The following is a 12,600-nucleotide window of genomic DNA, read 5'->3' as shown; positions in this document are numbered from 1 at the left end:
CTATATTAAAAATTGGTCGTCATGAAGTCGATGTCTTAAGATTTTACAGATCACATGTGAATATATTTCATCCTTGCTCAAAAATTGCACAAGGTAAGTACTTGTGTTCAAGTAAGAGGTTACCAACCGACTGTATACTTTAATTAACAATAATATAGGGGGAAAACAGAACAGTGTCAAGAAATAGAGGAGTATCAGAGTCCATATGATAACTTCGTCCATTGAAAGGTGAAAGAAATAGCTGGAAAGTTCCGAAAACGCAACAGCTTAAAAATAACTGATGATGAATGCAATCTTGCCATAACCAAAGAAGATAAAGGGAATGTATGGAAAGAATACTTGGGAAACTTTTCCACGACAATAGAACAGGAAAAGAACCCACCATTAAAAATAATTCAGGTCCTGAAATCCTACCAGAAGAAGTAACGGCAGTCGTCCGACAAATGAAGGATGGAAAGGCACCGGGGATGAAATTCCTGCAGAACTGCTAAAGCATATATGCAGAACAAATAAAAATAAGAGCTGAAATATTTAATGACATATACAAGGCAGAAAAATACCAGCAGAGTGGCTCAAATCTGAGTTCATACCGTTGCCCAAAAAACCAGGAGCAAAAGTTTGTGAAGACTATAGGACCATAAGCCTATTGAGCCATCTGCTCAAGCTATTTTTAAAAGTCATCCACAATAGAATTTACCGAAAATGCGAAGAACAAATTGCGTCCAGTCACTTTGGATTTGTGAACGCCGTTGGTACGTGGGAGGCTTTATTTAGCGTGCAGGTGTTGTTTCAGAAATGTAGAGATGTCAGCTGTGATGTTTTTGCATCCCTGATTTACTACAAGAAAGCTTTCGATAGACTCCGATATGAACAAGTGATGGAAGTGCTCAAGAAGACAGGGATTGACAGAAGAGACCTGAAAATAATAGCTAACCTGTATTGGAATCAATCAGCAGTGCTCCGAATAGTGAAGAATATACAAATCAGGTCAAAATTTTAAGGGGAGTGAGACAGGGATGCATAATTTCAACCCTGATATTCACTCTGTACTCAGAGCACATTTTTGAAGAGGCTCTAAAAGATATCGATGAAGGCATCTCAATAAATGGAGTCAATCAAGCTCAGTAACCTCCGGTATGCAGATGATAAAATAGTGTTTTCGATAACATAGAACTTAATGAATAAAATAACGGAAACAAGTAGAACATATGGATTAGATATAAACACCAGCAAAACCAAGCTAATGATCATCCGCAAGCAAAACGTAACTGAAGCAAATATGTATGTGAACCAAATAAAAATTGAACGTGTCTCACAATACAACTATTTGGGAACTAGAATAAATGAGTCATGGTACAATACTCAAGAGATTAGATGTCGCATCGGAAAGGCAAAAAGTGCATCCTTGACCATGAGCTCTGTGTTCAAGACTCATGTGTTCAAGACCTCACTCTAAAAAAAATAAGGCTCCTCAAATGTTACGTGTACTCAGTGCTTCTATACGGAATAGAAACGTGGACATTGAAGGCAGAAACCCTATCGAAACTTCAGGCTTTTGAGCTATGGTTGTACAGAAGGATCCTGAAGATCCCACGGACAAACAAAGTCATCAATAAAGAAGTACTACGGAGGATGAACACAACCGCAGATTTAGTCAACATCGTGAAGAGCCGTAAGCTGCAGTACTTGGGACATATAATAAGAAATAAAGGCAGATACGAGCTACTCCAATCCATTTTACAAGGTAAAATTGAAGGAAAATGGGCCCCAGTACCAAGAAGAATATCCTGGCTTGCTAACCTGAGAGCATGGTATAGAAAGACCTCACCACAACTATTCCGTATATCAACCAACAAAGTCATCATAGCCAGAATTATCGCCAACCTTCGGAACGGACAGGTACCCTAAGAAGAAGATCTTATGGTGTTACAAAGAAATAACCTTCTGGGATAAACAATTCGAAATCTTGAACAAATTGATCGAGCTGAAATTTTGAGGGATTATTAAGCACGAGAAGGCCACTTTAAAGTTAATTTTTACAAAAGTTATAAACAATTGACGCGTTTGCCTTACTTGATGTTTTTGGAGCAATAAATGAATTTAAAAAATTTAGAATACGAAATTTTGAAGGTTTTTGTATTTCTTAATAGATATAGGTACTAAATAGCGTAGGCGCAAAATTTCGTGCCAATGCTTTTTAAATGCATTTATTTTTTTTTTCGAATCCTGAGAAAACTTATAAGTATTTTTGAAGAATTTAACGCAGTATGAAAAATTACAATATTACCGAGGGCCGAAAGGTTCTGAAAACTTCTATTATGTTTATTTTATTAAGTCAGCGGTGGAAAAAAAATATTGAGTGTGATTTTTAACTTCTTCTTCTTCTTCTTTCTCGAAACTCCTTATGCCCCTCAGGGGCGTCGGAGGTTTTATTCATCTTCTATCCATCTCTTCCATTTCTTGCGGTCCTTTGCTAACTCTTTCATTTGTTGATGTGTTTTTCCTTTTTCCTGTCCAATTTCTATAATCTGATCGATCCATCTCTTCCTTGGCCTCCCTTTCCTTCTTTTACCATATCTTTTCGATTCCATCACCTGCTTTGGTAGTCTTCCCTGGTCCATTCTGTTAATGTGTCCATACCATTTTAATTTTCTTTTTTGTATCTTGGTTATTATCGATTCCTGTTTCAGTCTTTGTCTAATATCTTCATTTCTTATTCTGTCCAATTTCGTTTTTCCTGCTATTTTTCTTAGCTGCTTCATCTCCGCTGCGTTTATTGTACTGTCTATTTTTGCATTGTTTACCCATGTCTCACTTGCATACATTAAAGTTGGCACAGAGATTGCGTTGTATACCTTCAGTTTTGTTTCTTTATCTATTTCTTCCTTTCCAAATATTGTTTTATTTAGTGCATAGTAGATCTTATTTGCTTTTTTCGCTCTGTATGAGATTTCTTGATCTATCTTTCCATCCTCGGATATTATTACTCCAAGGTATTCAAACGTCGAGACTGTTTCTATTATTTCGTTTTTGCACCTAAATATCGTTTGGTTTATTTCTTCCCTTTTCTTTTGGGTTACTATCATGGTCTTCGTTTTCTTTACATTTACCTCCATTTTCAAATTTTCTATTTCCTCCACCCATATATTGATTAATTTTTGCATTTTCTCTTTATTGTCTGCTATTATTACTAAGTCATCTGCATATAGTAATCCCTCCATTCTCACTGGTACTAAATTCCTGTACCCTATTATTGACTGTAATTGCCTTGACCTTCTTTTAGCGCTCTTCATTACTCTATCCATTACTAATATAAACAAAACTGGGCTGAGACTGTCCCCTTGTTTTATTCCTCTCCTTAGGTTTATTATTGGCGATCTGTTTCCATTTATTTGTACTTTAGCAAGTACGTTTCTATACGTACTTTTTACCACGCTTACTATCTTTTGCGGGATTTGCAGATCTTCCATTACTGACCATATTACTTCTCTATTTATAGAATCAAAAGCAGCTTTAATATCTATAAACGTAACATATAAGTCTTCTCCTATTTCGTTTTTCCTTTCAATTATATTTCTCAGTATGTATATATTATCTGTTGTTCCTCTTTCCTTCCTAAAAGCCGCTTGTTCTTCTTCTAGTTTTCCTTCCAGTTCTTTCCTGAGCTTCCTTTCTATTATCCCGGTGTAGACTTTATATGCCACTGATGATAAGCATATAGCCCTATAGTTATCACATTCCGCTTCATCTCCTTTCTTGTGTATTGGTATCAATAAATTTTCTTCCCAGTCTTCCGGTATCTTTTCTGTTCTCCATGCATCCCTCATTATTTCCAGCAGCCAAAACTTGCCTCGTTCTCCCACGTACTTCATCATCTCCGGATCTATGTCATCGGCACCTCCCGCTTTTCCAATCTTTATTCTTGCCAATCCTTCTTCAATATCTTTGATATGAATTTCGTCTACTCGATTGTCCCTATCCACTTCTCTTGCCTGCTGTCCTCTCTCCTCATCTTGTTGGTTACTTGCCTCGAATTTTTCTTTATAGTGCTTATTCCATATGGTTAGTATGTCTTGTATGTTTGTTTTCAATTCATTTCGCTCATTTCTAATTCCTCTTATTTGTTTCCTTTTTGTTCCTTTCATGCTTCTTATTTTATTCCAAAACTGTTTATTGTTATTCCCAAAACCTTCGTTCAATTCTTCACCTAATTCCTTCCAGCTCTTCTTCTTCGCATCTTTTACTAGTTCTTTCACTATATTTCTCTGTCTTCTGTATTCGTCTCTGTCTTGCTCTTGATTTGTGTTTATGTATCGCTTCCACATTTCTTTCTTCCTTTTTACAGCTTGCTTTATTTCCTTATTCCACCATCCAGTTCTTTTATTATTCTTACCATTCTTTCTTATTCCACATACTTGTTTTGCAGTGTTCCGTAACGTGTCTCTTAATTTTTTCCATCTCTCTTCCATATTCCATATTTCCTCATTGTTTTCAAACTGTTCCAGTATTTTATCTGTCTCTCTTTGGTATAACTTCCTCATTTCCATATTTTTCATCTTATGTATTGCTATTCTTGTATATTGAGGACTCTCTATTATTTCCATTAGTTTCATGTTTATCTCTGCTGTCACTAGTCTGTGTTGGGTACTGAGTTCGGCTTCGTTCTCTGTTTTTATATTTTGTATCGTTAGTTCTGCGTCTCGAGGATATACTATGTAGTCAATTATGCTTCTCGCATTTCTTTCTTCTGCTACGTATGTATATTTTTCGTTTCTCGGTTGATACCAGAAAGAATTACCTATTAACAAGTCATTTATTTGGCAGAAACTTATCATTCTTCTTCCATTTCTATTTATCGTCTCTTCTCCATACCTTCCCAAGCAGCCTAATGCCATATTTTCATCGTTTCCTATTCGTGCATTCCAGTCTCCTAGTAAAATGATGTTTTTGCTTTCCTCTTGTATCTCATCAATAAGTTTCTGTATCTCATCATAGAATAGTTCTATTTTTTCTTGCTCTGTTCCTTCTACCGGTGCATATACCTGTATTATGTGACATTCTTCTTCTTCTAACTCTATTTTTATGTATATGGTTCTTGATGATACTGGTTTGAATTTGGTTATTCTTCTATTCATTTCTTTTGTTACAACTATTCCCACTCCTTCTTTTGCCCTTTGTCCTATCTGAACTCCGGAATAGTATAGTATGTGCTGCCCTCCAATATCGACAATTCCATTTCCTACTTTTTTCGTCTCGCTTACTCCTATCAACTGCAGCTCAAATCTTTCCATTTCCTCTGTTAATTCACGTTCCTTTCCTGTTATCGAGGTTATATTCCATGTACCTATTCTCGTTTGACATTCGTTTTCATTTTTATTTTCTTCCTTGCTATTAGTTTTCCTCGTTGTTTGCTCTTTCATATTACTGGATGTTCCATGTCCTTTCCTGGTCGTCATCAAAGTCTCTCCGTCCAATTCGCTTATCAGTTTTTTGGATGGATTGTTCCTGGGTATTTGTTTCTTATCTCAGGTATTAGTTTATCCGCATCATTGTCCCATATCCATTCTTCGTTATCTATTATCATTTTTTGAAACCTTACTTTGACTTTCTTCCCCTTGCTTCTTTCTTCTTTTGCCTTTATTCTTATTTGTCCTTGTATATCCCTCTCCTTCTTGCTCATGTCCTCGTTAATATATATTTTTCCTTGTCTGTACCCTCTTAGTTTGATTTTATTCTTCATGACATTATATTTTTCAGACTCGTTGCTTAGCTTGATCAAACAGGTTTTACTGCCTAACTTTTTAGCATGTGCTACTGTTACTTGCACTCCTAGCTCGTTATCTAGGAAAGTTTTCATTTCCTCTTTTAGAATGCTGTGTTCATCCGTCTTGACATTAAGGCCTTGGATTACGATGTTATTTCTCCTTTCTTTGTTTTCTAATTTGTCTAATCTATTATTTATCATGTTTATATGATTTTTCAGTATCTTGTTTTCTTCTTTAATTAATTCATTCTCTTTCACTATTTCCTTCATCTCATTAAAATACTGCTTATTGACCTCCTTTATATCTTTTATTTCTTGATGCACGGCTTGTAGCTTTTTAACTTCAAATATCTAATTCAACAGAAACTTTTTATTTCGACTCAAAATTCGAAAAAAATCCATGCTTTTAATAAGCATCGGAGAGAAATTTTTGCGCTAACGCTCAATATTTATTACATAGCTACGTATAAATAAATACTAAAAAACGATTTTTGGTACTAAGAATGATTCAACTTAATTTTTTAACTTTTTTAGAGCGCGTTAAAAGCAAAAATGTTCACCTTTAATATGGCACCCTTAAAGTTATCCCATGTTCATTATTTTTGGTCTTATATTATTGCAAAAAAATAACGTATCTGATAAACAGTCATAACTTTTAAATCAGTTGTTCTGAAGCTATTTCCTTGTGGCATTTTTATAATTACGTATTTTTTATGGGAAATAAGTATAAATATATTAAATAAATAATGAACTATCTTTTAGTAAAGTCGTCCCAGGAACGCAACTCATAAATATTGGCGATATCATTTTAAAGTCTTCTACTTTAAAATGTATAATATACGTCTGAATTGCCAATATAAATGAGTCAGATTAAATAAATTATTAGAAGAATTTTTTTACTTAGCAACAACATGTTTGTTTTATTTTAATAGTATTTTGTATTTTGACAACGAAACCCGATTTGGGCTTCGAAACGTTAATAAATTCATTTTTTAGTAAAATTTTGGCTTATTTCCCATAAAAAATACGTAATTTTAAATCAGTTGATGGAGATAGAGCTGAAATTTTATGGGTTTATTAATTACTGTAAGGCCACTGTACAAATTGATTTTTACAAAAATTGTGAACTATTAACAATTGGTGTTTTTGAAGCAATAAATTAATTTAATGTCTGACTAGTATATTATTTGACAAATAATGACATGATTTCGAAGTCAGTTAAATATGTCATAATGCCCTAGGGCGTTATTTTGAAAAATAACACGCCCTGGGGTGTTAAATTTAAATACCTGGTTAAATACTGTCAATTTGACAAATAAAAACCTAAGTAAGACTATGGTTACCACAATTACGTTACGACTATTGCTGCTAAATATACTTATTTGAAAACTAATTAATTCAAAATTCATTCAAATTTTTTGCATATAAAGAAGAATTTATTCGGACATTAAACGTTGAAGGCACCACGGGTATTATAGATAATAACGCTTTCGGTCATATACACCATATACGACCATATACACCATTGACCTCAAGCCGTATTTTCCTTATAATACCCTTGGTATGTACTTTAATAACTATAAAAAATTGTATAAAACGAATTTTGTATTTGTTGAGGTTAACGATTTTTTTTCTGTTAAGGGCATAGGCGCAAAATGTGTTTTAAACTCTGAGAAAACTAAAGTATTTTTGAAAAACTTAAACGCAGAATGAAATATTGGATTATTACCGAGGGCTGAAAATTCTTGAAAACTTCTATAATATTTATTTTATTAAGTCACCGGAATAAAAAAAAAGAAAAATTTAGTGTGATTTTTAATTTCAAATATCTCATTCAAAAGAAACTTTTTGCTCATTTCAAGTTACTTTCTGCCCTCGGTAATAATGTAAACTTTCATACTGCGTATAAATTTTTCAAAAATACTTATTAGTTTTCTCAGGTTTCGAAAAAAATAAATTAATTTAAAACACATTGGAGTAACATTTTGCGCCTATTCCCTTAACAGAAAATGTTAAATTTTTAAGTATAAATAGAAACCTTTTTAATGGTAAGTAAGAATTCTAAAAAATGGCATTTTATTAATAACTCGTTAGTAATTAAAAAACAATGCCGAAATATCTGCAGACACATATTATAAGTTTTCTATAGGTATGATATTAACGGAAAACCTCGTCAATACCTAACTTTTGTAATGTTCTGAACACGGTTAAATTTTATTTATTTCCCTAGAGTTTAAGTTTATGTGGTTTGAGGAGAAATATTTATAAAAGTATCTACCGATAAAATCAATAAATTATTTATATATCTTTATTTATAGAACATTTATTTATATACCTTACAATTTTATGATAAAACATAAACAAATATATTTTAAAATTTTTAAAACAATTAATACAATTTTAAATTGTGAAATAAATGTATGATAAATCTCTAAAATTAAAATACAGTAATTTTAGTACTTATTTACGCATTTTAGTGCATCTTTTTGACAATTTTGTAACTCGATATCAATGAAAGCAAGTATCGTATTTTAAAATTAAAAAATTTTAGGGTGTAGGTTATTTCTGGAGGAAAACAGATCATAAGGGATGAAAACTACCCCTTATTGAAGAAAATTTATATTAAATCATTCTATGAATTTAAAGCATATTAAGTTAGGCAATTAAAATATTTTTATCGCCAACCGTCACTAAAGTCATTCATTATTGTACTCATTTGCGGCATTAAAGTAACACTTTATTGTACTGAGAGAAGAATTTTACTTTACCTGCAGCGATTATTAATCAAATTAACCCGGATTGAATTTAAAGTGGTCGATGGCAGTAATCGATTATTTATTTGAATGAACATTTATAACATTTATTTACTACTTTATTTATTAAAAATATTGTGCAAAATTTGCAATATTATCAGTAGTAATCGCACAAGAGCTCTAAAATTATTGAATTTTTCCCGAGTGACAATTTGACAGTTTTAATTCCACGAGCCGAAGGAGCGTGAAATTATGTCAAAGTGTCACGAGGGCAAAAATTCTATATTAATTTTAGAGATCGAGTGCAATTTGTTGCGATTATTTCATGAATAAAACTGTTTAAAACCAAAATTTTATTGTAATTTATTTATGTAAGTACAAATTTGTACAATTATACACACAGTTGTTATAAATATTTGACGGTTGAAAGTCATCACTTTTATAATGTTGTTCTGAAGCTATTTCCTTGTGGCATTTTTATAATAAACTATTTTTAATGGGAAACAAGCCACAAATTTACCAAAAAAATGATTTTATTAACGTTTCGAAGCCCAAATCGGGTTTCGTTGTCAAAATACAAAATACTATAGTATTTTGTATAAATATAGTAGTATTTTGTATTTTGACAACGAAACCCGATTTGGGCTTCGAAACGTTAATAAAATAATTTTTTTGGTAAAATTGTGGCTTATTTCCCATTAAAAATAGTTTATCACTTTTATAATTTTTAAAACATTAATTGTCATTAATGTCACTTCATGTATTTTTTTATGGCAACGAAGGGCATCTGGCGTAATATACTTGACTACGGGAAATTATCAAAAATATCAGTAGTAATTGCACAAGAGCTCTAAAATTCTATATTAAATTTAGAGATCGAGTGCAATTTGTTGCGAATATTTCATGAATAAAACTGTTCAAAACCAAAATTTTATTGTAATTTATTTATGCAAGTACAAATTAATACTGTTAAACACACAGTTGATATAAAATATTTTACGGTTGAAATTCATCACTTTTATAACTTTTAAAACATTAATTGTCATTAATCTCACTGAATGTATTTTTTCGTAGCAACGAAGGGCATCTGACGTAATGTACTTGACGACGGGATATTATCAAAAATTATCACCTTAATTTGCATTTCTGTAGCTTTCTATTGGTCAGAATCTCCTATGAATGAAATAATCGGGTATAATATCACAAGAGAGTGAGAATAAATTGAAAATAATGCGACAGTTTCTCAAAAATTTGTTGTCTGGTAATAGACACGAGAGCCTGCAGGGCTCGAGTGGCTATTGCCCAATGACAACAAATTTGAGTAAAAGTGAAATATTATTTTCTTATTTATTCTTACTGTCGTGTGATATTCGTAAGATTATTTTTTAATACGTATATTATGGATATTTTCTTAAATGTGACAGTTGTCAAAACTAGTAAACTGGTTGCCATTAAACAGAAACAATCTACTTAAAAAATTGTATCGGTAATTTTCTGCAGTAGATAATTCTCAGTATAATTTTAATCTGATTAGACAGAATTAAACACGTGATCAAATATCGATATACCTATACGATTGGAAGTTAAAATCATTAAAAAATAATCAGTTTAATTTGTATTTCTGTAGCTTTCTGTTGGTCAGAATCTCCTATGAACGAAATAATCAATTTTTATGTCAAATAGTGAAATTCTGTAGTATTTTGTAATTATATTCATATAAAAAAATATTATCCGTAGAAAAAATATTTTTACATACCTATTCAAAAAGCTGATATTTTACTTTACCGATTTAGTAATTATTCAATATTGCTAACTATCGATTAAAAATCGAAAGCGGCCATCTTCAAAAAGTTATCTATCATCACTGTCATGAAATTTTTATTACGACTAAAATTTAAAAAGTTCTTCAAGTGTAAATTGCAAGTAAGTGTTAAAACCAATATCAACTTATGTTGGCGATAAAATTTTGTATGCACCACGTCAGTAAAGATTCTTTATCGAACTCGTCTGTTACTCGCCTCGCTCGCTACGTTCGCTCTTCTCGTAATATCAGACTCGTTCGATAAAGAGTCACTTTACTGACTTGGTACATAAATAACTATTAACTATAATAAAATTTAAACATGATTTTTTTAAATACGCATTCTAAACTTCGTAGCTAATAAATAACTGTAAGAAAATTGAATTGTGGAAGACATAAGTTTAGTTCAAATTCTGATAAAAATAGTGTTACTTATACTGCTCTTTTTTTTTCAAACATTAGAATAATCCTCCTTCGATCGTGGTCCGCTTAGTTTTAACCTAAATGACTTTTAACATGACTCATTTTAAAGGTTTTTTAAGCCGTTTAAAAAGTGTTGTATTAGTAGTTTTTAGGAAAAGATTTCACTTTTTCGATATTTAATTACACATACATCAAGTCTTATATCATCTCATGATTATACATAATACATCAAGTCCCAATCTCTTTGTTTTTTTATAGGCTTTATTTTTGTTTATTACGAATTTTTAAATAAAACGCTTTGTTATTTAATTATTCGTAAAAAATCATTGGAAAACATGCTTTTTTTGCGAAAGCTATACTTTTTTAAGTGCGAATAGCTCAAAAAGTATTAATGTAGCCAAAAGTATTTACATGACATCTTTGTTTTAAATATCTGTGTCAACTACCAAAATCATCTTAAGCGTAAAAATTCCAACCCCCAAGACGGGGTGGGGTGCAAACCATCTTAGGAGTAAAAACAAACATCGACACCATATAAATAATATTTTTATAATAATTTCCTACCAACTGTAACAGTTTCAGATAAACAAGTGGACTAATAAAAAAATTTAATAAATAATTTTATAGTAAAACAATAACAAGTGTTTGTCGACTGGATTAAGACAATATAAAAATTTTTGTTTATATTTTAAATAGTAATTTCATATTAAATTTAATTATGTAAATTTATATTTTAAAAAATTTATATTAAAAAAAATATAGAAAGTATTTATTATGATTTAAAAAATACTGAAAAATATTCTAAGAAAAAATGTACCATATTTTAATACCCATATTTTTGCTGAGTTAATAATATTCTACGTATATAATTCAAAAAATATTGTAATAAACTTTTGTAACAAAATCTGAAAGCATTTCTAACTCTTTAAACTCGTAAAACTCCTGCCGCTCAACTTTAAAGTTAAATATGAATTCCAAACACTCACCAGAAAAGCAAGAAGTTGAGAACACGGACACTAAACACAACGAACTCTCGGTGATTCAACAGGCTGCAGCAGCCGCAGGACGAAGGATAACGTGTTGATAGTGGAGGATAACGACGATTTATCCTTCAAAAGCGCCTACATGTGCGCGGTGGAGGGGCAACTTCGCACGCAATTGGTCCTCCCACTATTTTTTCGAAATGCCATTGTCATAAATCAAGATTTTTGCTTACTTTTTGGAATTATGTTTAAGACATGCTAAAGATATATTTTCGACAAATTTAGTTGACAAATACATTTCTTTTTTAACACAATGGGGAGTAAAACCTTTAGTATACTATATTTTACTCTGTTTTATTTTGCAGACACTGAGGATTTTGTCATTTTTGCAGACTTTTATATTTATTTTTCCATGAAAACTATAGGTATAATAATAACCATATAAATATGTTAACCAATGGACATTTCATCGAAAATTCTCTTTGTTAATATGTTTATGAAATTTTTAAATAGTAATTAATTTATAGTTTTATTTTAGTGATTATTTCATTCATAGGAGATTCTGACCAATAGAAAGCTACAGAAATCTGAATTAAATTGATAATTTTTGACAATTGCTCGTCGCGGTCGTTAAGTATATTACGTCAGATGCCCTTCGTTGCTACGGAAAAATACATTCAGTGACATTAATGACAATTAATGTTTTAAAAATTATAAAAGTGATGACTTTCAATCGTCAAATATTTATAAAAACTTTGCGTTCAATTGTACTAATTTGTACTTACATAAATAAATTACAATAAAATTTTGGTTTTGTACAGTTTTATTCATGAAATACTCGCAACAAATTGCACTCGAACTCTCAAATTAATATAA

The 12,600-nt window shown here is 31.3% G+C and overlaps 1 protein-coding gene across 1 annotated transcript in view; it reads right to left on the bottom strand.

The window, feature by feature from the left end:
* LOC114331237 (FMRFamide neuropeptides) overlaps positions 1-11,817 on the bottom strand; it is a 486,333-nt gene extending 474,516 nt beyond the window's left edge. The window contains exon 1 of the mRNA XM_050645880.1: positions 11,728-11,817. The gene's annotated coding sequence lies outside the window, so the exon portion shown is untranslated. The remainder of the gene's footprint in view (positions 1-11,727) is intronic.
* Between the last annotated feature and the right edge of the window lie 783 nt (positions 11,818-12,600).

Source organism: Diabrotica virgifera, chromosome 3, assembly GCF_917563875.1.
Source record: "Diabrotica virgifera virgifera chromosome 3, PGI_DIABVI_V3a".
Classification (NCBI taxonomy): domain Eukaryota; kingdom Metazoa; phylum Arthropoda; class Insecta; order Coleoptera; family Chrysomelidae; genus Diabrotica; species Diabrotica virgifera.
This window is presented reverse-complemented; position numbering and strand designations above follow the sequence as displayed.